Here is a 16,889-nt window from a genome sequence, read left to right on the forward strand (position 1 = left end):
CGCCGCCATGACAGTCTCCAAACAGCTAGTATGCTGCGGCCAATCCGGTGCGTGGCCGCACCCACTTTCCTTTTCTCCATCCAATCCCTGCACACCATGGGGTATATAGGAGGCACAGTTTCACCTCACAGGCATCCTGGACTTTGTGTCATTCTGACAACCTGCATGAAAGGATCAGCTCCTGTCTCTCCTGAGTTCCTGCTAGAACTTATACTCCTGGTGATTCTGTTTACTCCCGTGGAACTTCAAGGCTCAGCAATACCAGCAACCTGCATTGGGCTTCACACTCATCACCACCTTGTGTGCTTCAGCCTGCGGTTGAAGACTAAACTCCAGGTGTGTTCATTTCCTCCACCTGTGACACAGCTTGCTGCTGCCAGTGCCCCATCACCTGCACTGTGAGTTGGTCTCCTGCTAATGCTCAGGTTTGCAATACTTATCATCTGTCTTAGTTCTCCGTTTTAAACCCTGCTCTGGTTCTCACACCAGAATCATTCCATTGACTTTCATTCCGTTGTTTATAATTCTGGATATGATTTCTCAATTCACCTATCACCCATTGCCATAGACTTTGTTATCATTTCAAGTATTGACTTTTTCATCTGCTATTATTTCTGCTGCATTTCTGTTATATTTATCTGCTGAATAAATACCATTGCGCTCATGCGCAAGAACGTGTTACAACCTCCTCGTCTCTTTCCTCCTACCTCCACTGACCCACTAGCGCCCCCTCCGGGGACACAGACCAAACACAATCTGACACACGGCTCTTAGTTCCAGAATGTTTATCAGAAGGATGGATTCCAGACTTGACCATTTTCCTTGGAAGTTTTCCCCTTGGGTGACTGCTCCCCAACCTCTGAGACTTGCGTCCGTGGTTAGAAGGATCCAATTCTAAATCCCGAACCTTCGGCCCTCGAGAAGGTGAGAAGTTTTTAGCCACCAGAGGAGCGAAATTCTGGCTTTCGGCGACAGGCGAACCCGCTGGTGCATGTGAAGATGAGATCCCAACCATTTGTCCAGGAGATCCAGTTGGAAGGACCGTGCATGAAATCTTCCGTACTGTAGAGCCTCGTAGGAGGCAACAATCTTCCCCAGAAGGCGAATGCACTGATGAACCGATACCTGGACCTCCTGGACCATTGATTGTATCACCAACGCTTTCTCCACTGGTATAAACATCCTCTGCACTTCCGTGTCGAGGATCATCCCCAGGAAGGACAGACACCTTGTCGGCTCCAAATGTGACTTTGGAAGGTTCAGGATCCACCCATGATCCTAGAGTAGTTGAGTTGACAGAGCAATGCTCTGTAACAGCTTCTTCCTGGAAGATGCCTTTATCAGCAGATCGTCCAGATATGGAATAATGTTCACTCCCCGCTTGCGAAGGAGTAGCATCATCTCTGCCATGATCTTGGTGAACACCCCAGTGCTGTGGAGAGGACAAATGGCAGTGTCTGGAACTGATAGTGATAGTCCAGTAGCACAAATCTTAGATAGGCCTGGTGAGGCGGCCAGATCGGAATATGAAGGTACGCATCCTTGATATCCAGGGATACCAGGAATTCCCCCTCCTCCAGACCTGAATTTCCTCAAATAGGGGTTTAAGGTTTTTAGGTTTAAAATCGGCCTTACCGAACCGTCCGGTTTCGGCACCACAAATAGGTTTGAGTAATAACCCATGCCTTTTAGGTGAGGTGGAACTGGAACAATGACACGTGTGTAACAATTTTTGAATGGCGTCCTGTAGGATAGCACTTTCTGTCAGCAAAGCTGGCAAGCCTGACTTGAAGAATCTGTAAGGTGGGAGTTCCTGAAACTCCAGTCTGTACCCCTGGGCAACAATGGGGGTCATTCCGAGTTGTTCGCTCGCAAGCTGCTTTTAGCAGCTTTACACACGCTAAGCCGCCGCCTACTGGGAGTGAATCTTAGCTTCTTAAAATTGTGAACGAAAGATTCGCAATATAGCGAAAAGACATCTCTGTGCAGTTTCTGAGTAGCTCGAGACTTACTCGGCATCTCCGATCAGTTCAGTGCTTGTCGTTCCTGGTTTGACGTCATAAACACACCCAGCGTTCGCCCAGACACTCCACCGTTTCTCCAGCCACTCCCGCGTTTTTCCCAGAAACTGTAGCGTTTTTTCACACACACCCATAAAACGGCCAGTTTCCGCCCAGAAACACCCACTTCCTGTCAATCACATTACGATCACCAGAACGAAGAAAAAAACGTGAGTAAAATTCCTAACTGCATAGCAAATTTACTTGGCGCAGTCGCAGTGCGGACATTGCGCATGCGCACTAAGCGGAAAATCGCTGCGATGCGAAAAAATTTACTGAGCGAACAACTCGGAATGACCCCCAATATCTTTTACCCAGGGGTCTAGGCAAGAAGACGCCCATATGTGACTAAAATCTTTTAGTCTGGCTCCCACCTTCCCGATTACCAGGCTGGGAGGTCCACTGTCATGCTGAAGACTTAGAAGAAACAGAACCTGGCTTCTGTTCGTGGGAATCTGTTGTTGCAGGTTTTCTGGATTTCCTCCAACCGCCTCTAAAGAAAGTGGAAGGGGGTTTGGACTTTTTAACTTTCGTGGTCCGAAAGGACTGCATTGTAGACGTAGGATAAGATTTCCTAGTCGGTGGCGTAGCTGAGGGAAGGAGGTCGACTTACCTGCAATAGCCGTGGAGATCCACGCATCCAATGCGTCCCCAAACAGAGCCTGACCTGTGAAGGGTAGGTTCTCCAAACTTTTCTTGGATTCCACATCTGCAGACCATTGGCGCAGCCAGAGTCCTCGGCGTGCCGAGACAGCCATGGAAGAAGCCCTTGCATTAAGTAGGCCAAGGTCCTTCATGGCCTCCACCATGAAACCTGCAGAATCCTGTATGTGACGCAAAAACAATTCAATGTCACTCCTATCCATAGTATCTAATTCCTCTAGTAATGTGCCTGACCACCTTACTATGGCCTTAGAAATCCACGCACAAGCAATAGTGGGCCTTAACGCCACGCCTGTAGCTGTGTATAGTGATTTGAGCGTAGTCTCAATCTTGCGGTCAGCCAGCTCTTTTAAAGCGGTTGAACCAGGGACAGGTAAAACCACCTTTTTAGACAAACTAGATACATAAGCGTCTACTATAGGCGGGTTTTCCCACTTTTTCCTATCCTATTCAGGGAAGGGAAAAGCAATGAGAACCCTTTTTGGCATCTGGAATTTTTTCTCCGGTTTTCCCAGGATTTTTCAAACAAGGAGTTTAACTCCTTAGAAGCAGGAAAGGTAAGGGAGGATTTCTTATGGTCTGTAAAGTAAGTCTCCTCTACCTGCTCAGGTACTTTTTCAGTAATGTGTAAAATGTCCCTAATGGCCTCAATCATTAGTTGCACCCCCTTAGCAAGGGATGCATCACACCCCTGCATATCCCCATCACCGTCCCCTGTATCAGAGTCGGTGTCCGTGTCAGCCTGCATTATCTGGGCCAGAGTACGCTTTTTAGGGTATGTAATGGGGGCCTTAGATGAGGTAGTGGGAGCCGAACACTTCAAAACCGCTACAGATTGTTTTAAAACCTGCGTTTCATTCTAATTATGTGACATCCTAGATGAAATCTGGGATATCATTTCCCTTATAGAATCCACCCATGGGGGTTCGGACTCAGAAGGCTGAGAAGGAATATGGCAGTCCTGAGTACATGGAAGAGACTCTTCAGGAGAAGATACACACTCTGCAGCGCAAGACACAGAGTCCCTACACATGGTAATGTGAGATACATAGACACACACACACACACACACACACACACACACACACACACACACACACACACACACACACACACAGGAAAATGTCACAGTTTCCCCCAGAGTACCTTCAGAGAGTCACAGAGTATAAGGAGCCAGCCACACAGCGCCTCAGTAGGCAGTTAACAGAATAAATGGCCGGCGCTTACTGAGTAACCTTAATAGGATAAACAGTTCTTATAACACTCCCCCCCCTGTCTGTAACTTCCTGGTACCGCAGAGGTATGCTGGAGTTATGAGGGCAGCGCTCCCTATCAGCGTCTCATCTGTGTGATCTGCAGGGAGAAAATGGAGCTGGTGAGTGCTGGATCTGCTCTGAGAAGTCCCGCCCCCTATAATGGCGCATCTTCCCGCACTTAATAGATTATACTGGCCTGAGGTATTTGTGCTGCGGGATTAGCCCCTGTTAGCATATTTGACCAGGGTAGGGTATGTGCGCTGGCCCAGGACGCCCCTCACAGCGTCGTACACCAAGTGTCACTGAGCCTTCCGGAGCGCAGCCTGTCAGAGCTGCGCTCCCACCCTTGTGCCGCCATTCCCGCCAGCGACCTGCTTCTCGGGCCGCCGGCGTCATACTCACCACTCTTCTTTCTTCTGGCTCTTTTAGGGGGTGGCGGCCGTGCTGCTGGAGTGGGCGGTCACCCCGTGGGCTTGCGATCAGCACCCTCAGGAGCTCAGTGTCCAGTCAGCGGAGATAAAGAACCATTAAATTCTAGAGTTGGTTCCTACTCCCCCCCTAAGTCCCACGAAGCAGGGAGGCTGTTGCCAGCAGCCTGCCTGTACCTAACTAAACTCAGAAAATAATAAAACTAGAAAAACTCCTAGGAGCTCCCCTAGCTGTGACCGGCTGAGTCTGGTAGGAGGGGCATAGAGGGAGGAGCCAGCCCACACTATTAAACTCTAAAGTGCCCATGGCTCCCAAGGGACCCGTCTATACCTCATGGTGCTAAATGGAACCCCAGCATCCTCTAGGATGTAAGAGAAAAACCTGTGACTTTGATTTAAGTGCATTTAATTGGATCTTGATTTCTATTGGGATTAAAATTGTAGAAACTAACTGAAACATTTTAAACCTGAATTCCAGAGGATAGTATGTTGCTAATATAAAGCTACATTGTGTCAGTGGAAATCAGCATCCTGAAAAAGAAAGTGGTCTGAAAGAAATACAATATCATATGTGATTATTACTGATTAAAAATATGTTGAAAGTTTATATTTAACAGTAAAAATATTGTGTCGTGTTTAAAAAACGATACTAAGTATCTGAGTGTATTTACTATGTTTTAAATTTTATTTTAATGATACTTATCTGATATGAATAAATACTGAGAAAATTGTTACAGTATTGGTTATATGTTTTGATTAGCGTTGTGGAAGAAACCTCTTTTACATACATAGCTGGTAACTGTTGCTCTAGCTGAGGAGTGGGTGGAGCTTGATGTCAAATAAAATGTGCCAGGGAATTGAGGGAAGCGTACTAAACCCATTCTCTCCCAAATCCTGGCTTCAATAAACTCAGGGGGACTCTCATTTGAAAGACAAGAGCACCCTCCTTCAAATTATGTGGCCTCAATATGGGGTTATTGTCTAATATTTACCAGACAATATGACCTTGCACTAAAGAAATACTAAGGGGGGTGGGTGGGCTGGTAGAATTTAATTATGTTGGGGACCGCGATAATTCAATTGTTCAAGATGCTCATTAATTATTGGGCTTTGTTGCACCTAAATAATCGGAGTTTAGCCACGTGCAGTGGCTAAACCCATCTGAAGTCCTGGTTAAGGGCCTGAATCAAATTTGGACTGATGTGCTATTGCTGCTGCTTACATGGGAGCAGCAGCGATAGCTCTAATATGGTAATGCATCGGGAGGCGTCACAACTCCTGCTACACTACTGATCCGAACTATGGGCCTAATTCAGAGTTGATCGCAGCAGCAAATTTGTTAGCAGTTGGGCAAAACCATGTGCACTGTAGGGGGGCAGATACAACATGTGAAGAGAGAGTTAGATTTGGGTGGGGTGTGTTCAAACTGAAATCTAAATTTCAGTGTAAAAATAAAGCAGCCAGTATTTACCCTGCACAGAAACAAAACGACCCACCTAAATCTAACTCTCTGCAAATGTTATATCTGCTACACCTGCAGTGCACAGAGAGTTAGATTTGGGTGTGGTGTGTTCAATCTGCAATCTAATTTGCAGTGTAAAAATAAAGCAGCCAGTATTTACCCTGCACAGAAATAAAATAACCCACCCAAATCTAACTCTTTCTGCACATGTTATATCTGCCTCCCCTGCAGTGCACATGGTTTTGCCCAACTGCTAACAAAATTCCTGCTGCGATCAACTTGGAATTACCCCCATGGTTTTGTAGTGTTCCTTCTAGGCTGATTCAGCAGGGTGCTGCACCCTGCCCATATATGAAATGTGAAAAAGCACCCTGCCCTTTCTCAGTGCACCCTGCAGGATCATAAATCTCCCCCTTGTATACAGAATGCAACAGTCAGAGTGCATGTTCCAATGTTATTGTCTACTCCCTGGCCATCTCTGAAATTGGAACACAATTTCTATCCGAACTGGATGTCAGAGGAGGCACTGTAAATTACGTCACTACTGTGGCTGCCTGCATAACACAGCACTCTGATAAAGAGGGAAAGAGCAGGGAAAGCAGTGAGCATATTCTGCTTACACTATTTCCCTAGTAGAACAGACTTTTTTTTTAACTATATATTTTAACCCTCTGCTTAACTTTTCTGTTTTATAACACATACGGATTATAACCACTTCAGCACTGGAGGAGACATTTAGGGGTATATGCAATTCCGGACGAATTGCGGCTTTTTTTCGACTGTTTTAGGATTCGACACTACTCGACAGCCGAAACCCTCCACCCGGGACCATGAATTCGACATATTCAATTCATAACGGATTTGACCCTTGTCGAATAACGGACCAATCGTCGATTAGTGGGCGTCCTGGATTCGACTTCCCGCCGTTTGGAGTCCTATATAGGGCTTGTTTGCTGCATGCTCAGCAGCCATTTTGTGAACCTGCAGAGAGGTGTGTGGAGGTGCAGAGCTAGCAAATTGGTTGTTTTTTGCTGTGGTATCGTTTGGACACCCAGCAGGCTTGAATCCAGGACAGACAGGATACCTGTTACCCAGGAGGAGAGTCGTTTTTGGAGCGATTTCTACATTTGTAGGTAAGTACCACTTGTGGTCTGGCGTTGCATGTAAGTGTTTGTGTAGTGTATGGGTGTTGTACAGAGTGCTTGGCTACTGTTTTGGATGAGGTATGAGAGACGTATGTAATGTTTGGGTGGTGGTGGGGTGCCATGAGGTGTACATATGGCGTTGCTTTGGGGTGTGTATATGTGTGCAGGTATGTGTATATAGGTCCTGTTTGGATTGCTGCAGGTCCTGCTTGTATCGCTGCATTTTTTTTGGGAGTTTTGTGTTTGGGGGTAGTTTTTCATGTTTTTTTTTCATAAAATGTTTTTTGGGTCATGCTTTTGCATTGGTGTACCTCCAGTATATGCAGGGATGCTTTTTGGCTTGTTTGGAGTGACTTTGAGTATGTCGGTATCGGCCATGTGGTCGACATGTGCCGTTTGTTTGTAAAACACGTTTTTTTGCTCCTACTTTAGCACTGGAGGACCTCCAGCATGTGCAGGGATGCTTTTACTGTTTTTTCTGCTTGTTTGGTCTCGCTTTTTGCATGTCGGTATATGTCATGTGGTCGACATGTGCTCTTCTTTGTTTGCAAAACATGTTTTTTGGCTCCTTATTTAGCACTGGATGACCTCCAGCATGTGCAGGGATGCTTGTACGGGGTTTTTGGCTTGTTTGGCTGAGTTTTTTTCAATTTTTTTATGTGTGTTTGGTCCTGCTTGAGCACTGGTGTCCCAGCAGCATGACGTGTGGTTGCATGTAATTATGTAATGTGTGTTAAATCTGTAAAAATAATTTTTATTTTTACAACAGAGATGTCCAGGGACAAGCGGCCCCGATCCCCCCCCTTCCCCCAGAAGAATTTTCCCTGCACAGCAATGAGGAGTGGGAGCCGACCCAGGAGGAGGATACGACCGAACAGGCATCCAGTGACCAGCCGCAGTCGTCAAGGGACCAAAGGGAGAAGCGAAAGAAAAAGAAAAGGCCTAGAAAGGTAAATACTGACAACACCTGCAGACACAATAGCATCCAACTTGACACACCCTAGTTTGCGCACTGCCATGCACACCTACAGGTATCTTTGCGCACTGCCAGGATACTGACACACTCACAGGTACATACCGATCATATTAATTGCATGTTTTTTTTTATCCCTAAAGGCAAGAAGCCAGGCAGAGGATCAATTGGCGGAGGAAGCCTCTGGTGAAGACGCAGGACAGAAAAAGCCGTGTGGACCAAGATACACCGAGGCAGAAAACTGTGCCCTAGTGGATGGCGTCGACAGGTCCTACGATGTTCTGTATGGACCAAGGGCACAGACCACAGCAGCTAAGACAAAGCGAAACATCTGGGATGCCATCGCGAGACAAGTCACTGCAGTATCTTGAAACCACCGGAGCACCAGAAACTGCATGAAGCGGTACAGTGATTGCCGCAGACAGACCAAGAAGAAGATGGGGATTCAGCGCCGACATGAGACAGCTACGGGAGGTGGTCCGGCTCTCAATTTGAAGTGGCTACCCTGGGAGGACGTTATTAAAAGACGCATGAACCCTGTCATGGTCCAAGGAGTTCGCGGAGGTGTGGACTCCAGTCGTCCTGCTGGCTTTCCCGAGGAGGAAGAACCGCCCAGAAGACGGAAGACAAGCAGTCCAAACGGAGGCCTGATGGTAAGAATACATTCAGACGAGCTGTACTAAATTTTTATATATTTTTTTTATTTGCTAATGTTTGTTCTTTCCCCCAGTCACGCCTGCCCAGAGGACATCACCTGCGTGCAGGACATCGCCAGGGCGCAGACCATCACCTGCGCAGCAAGCATCAGCAGCGCGCAGATCATCACCTGCGCGCCAGACATCGTCAGCGCGCAGACCATCACCTGCGTGCCAGACATCAGCGCGCAGAACGTCACCTGCGCACCAGACACCGTCGGCGACCCCACCACCAGCTGGGCGCCAAACTACATCTCCTGCGCGCAGGCCATCACCAGCTCGTATCCAGCCATACCCTTGAAAAGTCTCCAGAATTGAGGACAAGTGAAGCTCCTGGAGCAGCGGCACCACCAGATGGAAAATGTTTTTATTTTTTGGGGGTTTTTTGGGTGTGGGGGGGAGGGGGTCGCCATTTTTGTATAGTTTATTAACTTTATTGTTTTTTTTCCCCTTCTTTTGCAAACAGAGATACCACGGACCAGCAGCGGACTTGCGTCGGGGATTGGTCCCTACTTCAGGACGGATCTCTTACAGGATGAGTCGGACGACGAGGTCGAAGTGCAGCAGCCCGCTGTTTCTACATCCCTGTGAGAGTAATTATCAAATTGTGAACCTTCAAACAAATGTATGAATGTGTATACTAATTTCTAATTTTCTTTTCTTGCCACCAATTGCAATTGGTGGCAGACGTACAGGAAGGGCAGGATCCCTCAAATGTTCAGAGGGTACACACCCTGGCAGCAGAGATGAATGTCCGCCAGGATAGTTTTCGGGATGTCGTTGGAACCAGACTGGACGCCATTGAGAAGACAATGGAGAAGATGGCAAACGGTTTGGTTGAAATGCAAAAGGCTCTTGCCGACAGCACGGCAGAAACGCAAAAGACCAGACGAGAAAATCACAGGGAGACTATGGACATCCAAGTTCTGGCCACATCCATCAACCGGCTGGTGGATAACACATCATGCCTGGCACACAGCGTTGACAACATGTCGGAGATCCAACGACATTCGGCAGCCAGCCAACAGATCATCGCAACCACGCTGCAGATTATGTACGATAAGCTCCCAGAGCCAGCTCATCAACACGCTGGTGAACCACCACATCCGCCATCACAAGCCACACGGACGCCTCCTGCCCTTCCTCCACCACAATCCTGGTATGGACGGTCACAGCTGTACCAAGGATATACAGGGATGTACACCACCTACCAGATGCCTCCACAACCAACACCGGCAGCATCATCTACACCAGCACGGCCACCGAGGCCAATTCAACGCACTCCACAGCCGCCCAGGGCATGGACGCCACATCAGGAGGAAGAAGAGGATCCGGACGGCCAACAACCACCATAAGCCCGGTCGTATTGTTTTATTATTTACGATTTATGTTTTTCATGTTTCCCTTTCTCCCCCTCCCATTAGTTTTTTTTCTTACTATTGTTTTAAATTTGTGTTGGGCTCCCCCACCCCCGACCGGATACTACAAAGGAGCTATGTCTAGGCATACATGTGCGGGCATGTATGCGGGCACGTGTGGTAACTGATACCACTTTTTTTTTTTTTTATACCTAAAAACTCACTTTTGATTTGGTGTAAACTAGGCTTTCACTGTAGCGTGAATTTACTATTCATTAGTGTTTGTTTTTTGCTTCTTCATAGGATTGGTTGAAAAATTGAAGTGGATGGCGTAGATGTGTTGTGCGTACCAAGGTGAGTAAAGCGATGATTCTAGTATATATTCCAGAAACTTTAGACCGTCTGGCCCTGAGGAACAACACAGTCCAGCAATGGGTCATGCTGTACTGTGTGGTTCCACAAGTGCAGCCGTGTCAAAGTGCTGACCACTGTCTTGACTCTGCCACTTTGGACCGTCTGACCTTGGGGAACAACACAGTCCAGCAATGGGTCATGCTGGACTGTGTGGTTCCACAAATGTTCTTGGGAAAGGAATGAACATGACATCATTACAGTGTTTTTACTTAATATGGAATTTTTTATTTTTACAGATATTTACACAAGAAAAAGGAATGTAAAGAAGAACAAACACTTCTTTTTTGTTTTATTACAGTTTATTTTTTAATACAAAATAAAATCCAAGTATAATTCTTCAATAAATTGTTAAATTGAGAAGTTTTGTGTGTTTTCTTTTAATTATTAGTAAATGAAATGTAAAATAGGCCATTTCAGAGATAGTGGTATTGTGGTAGGTTGCCCATGGTACATCAGGGGAACTGTCCTGTCCCTTCACATCCAGGCTGGTTCCTGCAAATCGGGAAGGATACTCCGCAAGACCTGTGGAAGAGAATAGTATGAGGTTCCAGGTGTGTCATCCAAAGACAAGGTACAGGCAACATTTGCAAACAAACAGGTTACATCGGCCTTTGTCCCAAATGCAACCCTCTGGCACTTGAGAAACTACACATCCCAGCATGCCCAGACACAGCGTAAGCATTGCTGTGTCAGGGCATGATTGGATATGCAGTTTTGCAAATGACGGAGGGCTGCAGTTTGGACATACCTGGGTTACATTGGACAAGAGGGTGTTTTGGGCAATACATCTCACCTGAGGGGGGGTGTCTGCTACATGGCGGAGGTTCAGGTCCACATCACAACTAGGTCGCCCATGGTACAGCAGGGGAACGGTCATGTCCCTTGACATCCACGCTGGTACTTGCAACTTGGGAAGGATACTCCGCAAGACCTGTGGAAGAGAATGAGGAGGTAATTTGAGAGCGTTTACTCCACCCTGGGAAAGAACAAAAGGTCCCAGCAACACTGCGCATATACACAGGTTACTCAGACAAGATGGAGTTTTGGACAATACATCTCACCTGAAAGAGTGACTAACATGGCGGTGGTTCAGGTCCACATCACAAGTAGGACGTCCATGGTAGAGTGGGGTAAACTGGTCCAATACTGGAGTGGCTTTGCAGAAGTGTATCCTGGGTAAAACTGTGAAATAATGGGTACATTTCCCTCAGCAGAGTGAAGAAAAAAATATTCTTTTTAAAAACCAATTAAATAATACTTGCGAGTCAAAAAAAAGACAAACCAAGTAGATAATCCCTTCAAATATAAATAGATATGCTATTAGCAATCCAAAAATACATGTTTTAACATTTTTTAATCAGCTTTCGCCAGCAAAGTGAGGCGGAATGAAATTGACGAAATGACTGTCGAAAAGCACTGTTGTCGAATCGACATTCTTCAGTTGAATATACTTTTGTCGAAAAGCCGCATTTTTACCATTGCAGACATGTCGAATTTGAGAAATGTCGATTTGTCAAAAGTCGAATCTGTTTTTACTGTCGAAAATGTCCCGTTTTTCGACATTTGCATATGGCCCTTAGAGTTATCTACTTATGTATATGCTACAGTCAATCTTTCAAGAAGACTGGACACATACAGTATGTTTTGCAGTACAGATGTTGGGTGTTACATGAGTGTCCTATATGTATATAGGGGTATATGATATACTAAGGGGGAAATGTATGTCCAAAAACTATAAACATATGCACTATGCTTTGTGCACTAAGCATCACATCAAAAATGTGTCCTTCAAAATAAAAATGTGCCCTCCTCAATGATCAGCACCCTGCCCTTAAAAAATGCTAGAGTGAACACTAGTTTTGCCCAACTGCTAACAAATATGCTGCTGCGATCAACTCTGAATTACCCCCTATGTCCTAGGATGCAACATCGTATCAGCTACGACACCATCGACCGGCTGTGTGAACCAAGCTGGCTGCCGCAGGAGCTAAAATTTCTCTAACGTCCTAGTGGATGCTGGGGACTCCGTAAGGACCATGGGGAATAGACGGGCTCCGCAGGAGACTGGGCACTCTAAAGAAAGATTTAGTACTACCTGGTGTGCACTGGCTCCTCCCTCTATGCCCCTCCTCCAGACCTCAGTTAGAATATGTGCCCGGCCAGAGCTGGGTGCTTTTAGTGAGCTCTCCTGAGCTTGCTAATAAGAAAGTATTTTAGTTAGGTTTTTTTATTTTCAGAGAGCTTCTGCTGGCAACAGACTCTCTGCTACGTGGGACTGAGGGGAGAGAAGCAAACCTAACTGCGGCTAGGTTGCGCTTCTTAGGCTACTGGACACCATTAGCTCCAGAGGGTTCGAACACAGGATCTTAACCTTGGTCGTCCGTTCCCGGAGCCGCGCCACCATCCCGCTCGCAGAGCCAGAAGTCAGAAGCCGGCAGTAGCAAGAATACATCGAAATCGGCGGCAGAAGACTCCTGTCTTCACATGAGGTAGCGCACAGCACTGCAGCTGTGCGCCATTGCGCCCACACTACTGTCAAAGTCGGAAAAATATCATGCTACACGTTGCCATATATTCACCTCAAGCGCTTGCCCGCTGCTCGTACACATTCTCTCCCGTGCGTGCGGATACTCGCAGCTGCGTGATGGCGCCTCCTCGGCCATGCGCTCGAGCGCGTGGTATGTGCATTTACGGTAGAGTTTGTGTGCGTCTAGCGGGCGACTCAATCGTTACATAGTAAATCCAAATAGTGTGTGTTATAGATAATGTTCCCCTTAATAATGACTGTAAGTTTGTTTAATGTAACTGGTCGCTGGACAGAGAAATTCCTCTTTGCATGATAAGAAGGGTCAGACAGGGTTTGAGCAGTGGTGTTTGGTACCTAACTAAAGAACATTTTATTAGAAACAATCTGGTGCTGGTTAGGTAAAGATTAATCGCTCCTGCGTATAGTTATGTCTATGAGTAGTTTCTGGACATTTACTATATTTGCGGTTCATTATCCATGCGGCGGGAATTCTCAGATTCCCTCCCACCTGAGCAGTTTGATATAGTCACAGCCCACCTGTTCAAACTAACCTATGACCTTTTGTTATGATGCGAGGAGACATTCCTGTGTCCAATGAACAATGAGATTATAGGTCCCTTTGTAGTGTACTGTATGCAGTGTATATAAGGACAGCCAGCCTGGCCAGCTCAGTCTTCTCTCCACAAACGGTTTTCATCTTGACTAACTTGGAGCTGGTACCAGAAGCTGCGCAGCGATCATTCCCCAGTGTGTGTAAGTTATTCTCTGTAACCATTCTAAATCTCTGTTTGTATTTGCCATATTCTCTCTCTCTGTTATTGTATAAGATTGTGACGATATTGTATATTTATGTGTAGTTAGCCTGCTTAGATATTGATGTTAGCCTGTAGTGTATGAACTGTTAACTGTTTTAACTTTTACATAGCTAGATATTGTTAGTAAAGGTGTTGGAACCTTAGCAAGGTATTGTGTTTATTACATTGCTGAGAGTATTCAGAGTGTCTCAATCGCTCAAGAGGCTTTCATACAATAGAGGTTAATTAGCATTGCATTGTGCTCACATTACAAAACCAAGGTTTACAGTACAAACTCAATCTTTCACTGTGTTGCATACAAGGTTTACTGAGTGTCATCCCGTGAGCGTCTGCGCCGCTCGTGGTCACGAGCGTACGCTACGCTAGTAGCGTAGCATTACGGTAGTCGGCCGCCTATAGCGTGCTCGACACCACGCGTTAAGTTGTGAGCGAGCGTGTCGCATATGCGTCTCGACCACGACTAAGCGTCTGCTACGCTAAGTGCGTACCCTTACGGTACCCCATATGCCAATTGCGTACTGAGTCTCTTACCCATTTTATAGTGAATGTAATAAGATAAATAGTTAGCTTTAGCACTACCCACACACTCCGGTCACTGTAGGGTGTAGGGCGCAGGGGGGGGGGGGGGGGCGCCCTGGGCAGCAATTAGGATACCTCTTGGCAAAAAGACACATATATACAGCTGGGCACTGTATATATGTACGAGCCCCCGCCATTTTATTACACAGACCCGGAACAGAAGCCCGCCGCTGAGGGGGCGGGACCTTCTTCCTCAGCACTAACCAGCGCCATTTTCTCTTCACAGCTCCGCTGAGAGGAAGCTCCCCAGGCTCTCCCCTGCAGTATCAAGGTAGAAAAAGGGTAAAAAGAGAGGGGGGGGGGGCACATACATTTAGGCGCAAATTATCATAAACAGCAGCTACTGGGTAAACACTAAATTACTGTGTAATCCCTGGGTTATATAGCGCTGGGGTGTGTGCTGGCATACTCTCTCTCTGTCTCTCCAAAAGGCCTTGTGGGGTCCTGTCCTCAATTAGAGCATTCCCTGTGTGTATGCGGTGTGTCGGTACGTTTGTGTCGACATGTTTGACGAGGACGGTTACGTGGAGGCAGAACAAGTGCAAGTGAATGTGGTGTCGCCGCCGACGGCGCCGACACCTGATTGGATGGATATGTGGAAGGTGTTAAAATAAGAATTTACTCACCGGTAATTCTATTTCTCGTAGTCCGTAGTGGATGCTGGGAACTCCGTAAGGACCATGGGGAATAGCGGGCTCCGAAGGAGGCTGGGCACTCTAGAAAGATCTTAGACTACCTGGTCTGCACTGGCTCCTCCCACTATGACCCTCCTCCAAGCCTCAGCTAGGTACTGTGCCCGGACGAGCGTACACAATAATGAAGGATTTTGAATCCCGGGTAAGACTCATACCAGCCACACCAATCACACCGTACAACTCGTGATATGAAACACAGTTAACAGTATGAAACAATAGAGCCTCTCAACAGATGGCTCAACAATAACCCGATTTAGTTAACAATAACTATGTACAAGTATTGCAGATAAACCGCACTTGGGATGGGCGCCCAGCATCCACTACGGACTACGAGAAATAGAATTACCGGTGAGTAAATTCTTATTTTCTCTAACGTCCTAGTGGATGCTGGGAACTCCGTAAGGACCATGGGGATTATACCAAAGCTCCCAAACGGGCGGGAGAGTGCGGATGACTCTGCAGCACTGAATGAGAGAACTCCAGGTCCTCCTCAGCCAGGGTATCAAATTTGTAGAATTTTGCAAACGTGTTTGCCCCTGACCAAGTAGCTGCTCGGCAAAGTTGTAAAGCCGAGACCTCTCGGGCAGCCGCCCAAGACGAGCCCACCTTCCTTGTGGAATGGGCATTGACAGATTTTGGCTGTGGCAGGCCTGCCACAGTATGTGCAAGCTGAATTGTACTACAAATCCAACGAGCAATAGTCTGCTTAAAAGCAGGAGCACCCAGCTTGTTAGGTGCATATAGGATAAACAGCGAGTCAGATTTTCTGACTCTAGCCGTTCTGGAAACATATATTTTCAGTGCCCTGACAACGTCTAGCAACTTGGAGTCCTCCAAGTCCCTAGTAGCCTAGGCACCACAATAGGCTGGTTCAGGTGAAACGCTGACACCACCTTTGGGAGAAACTGGGGACGAGTCCTCAATTCTGCCCTATCCATATGGAAATTCAAATAAGGGCTTTTACAAGACAAAGCCGCCAACTTTGATACTCGCCTGGCAGAAGCCAAGGCCAATAACATAACCACCTTCCACGTGAGATATTTCAGATCCACGGTTTTTAGTGGTTCAAACCAATGTGATTTTAAGAAACTCAACACCACGTTGAGATCCCAAGGTGCCACAGGAGGCACAAACGGGGGCTGACTCTGCAGCACTCCTTTTATAAATGTCTGAACTTCAGGTACTGAAGCTAGTTCTTTTTGAAAGAAAATCGACAGAGCCGAGATCTGTACCTTAATGGAACCAATTTAAGGCCCATAGTCACTCCTGCTTGCAGGAAATGCAGAAATCGACCTAGTTGAAATTCCTCTGTTGGGGCCCTTTCGGCCTCACACCATGCAACATATTTTTGCCATATGCGGTGATAATGAGTTGCTGTAACCTCTTTCCTGGCTTTAGTAAGCGTAGGAATGACTTCCTCCGGAATGCCCTTTTCCTTCAGGATCCGGCGTTCAACCGCCATGCCGACAAACGCAGCCGCGGTAAGTCTTGGAACAGACAGGGCCCCTGCTGCCGCAGGTCCTGTCTGAGTGGCAGAGGCCATGGGTCCTCTGATATAAATTATTGAAGTTCTGGGTACCAAGCTCTTCTTGGCCATCCACGAGTATCGTTCTTACTCCTCGCCTTCTTATTATTCTCAGTACCTTTGGTATGAGAGGCAGAGGGGAGAACACATAAACCGACTGGTACACCCACGGTGTTACCAGAGCGTCCATAGCTATCGCCTGAGGGTCCCTTGACCCGGTGCAATATCTTTTATAGCTTTTTGTTGAGGCGGGACGCCATCATGTCCACCTGTGGCCTTTCCCAATGGTGTACA

The 16,889-nt window shown here is 46.9% G+C and overlaps 1 protein-coding gene and 1 long non-coding RNA gene across 2 annotated transcripts in view; both read right to left on the reverse strand.

Moving 5' to 3' along the window:
• Positions 1 to 16,889, reverse strand: part of CNPY1 (canopy FGF signaling regulator 1) — a 352,139-nt gene that overhangs the window by 306,346 nt on the left and 28,904 nt on the right. The window lies entirely within an intron of this gene.
• LOC134927439 (uncharacterized) lies at positions 10,738 to 14,473 on the reverse strand. Its single transcript, XR_010177642.1, has 4 exons — positions 14,451 to 14,473; positions 11,516 to 11,636; positions 11,248 to 11,385; positions 10,738 to 10,976 (listed from the first exon to the last, which is right to left on the reverse strand). It is a non-coding gene; the product is annotated as an uncharacterized LOC134927439 (long non-coding RNA).

This window comes from Pseudophryne corroboree, chromosome 5 (assembly GCF_028390025.1).
Source record: "Pseudophryne corroboree isolate aPseCor3 chromosome 5, aPseCor3.hap2, whole genome shotgun sequence".
Taxonomy (NCBI): domain Eukaryota; kingdom Metazoa; phylum Chordata; class Amphibia; order Anura; family Myobatrachidae; genus Pseudophryne; species Pseudophryne corroboree.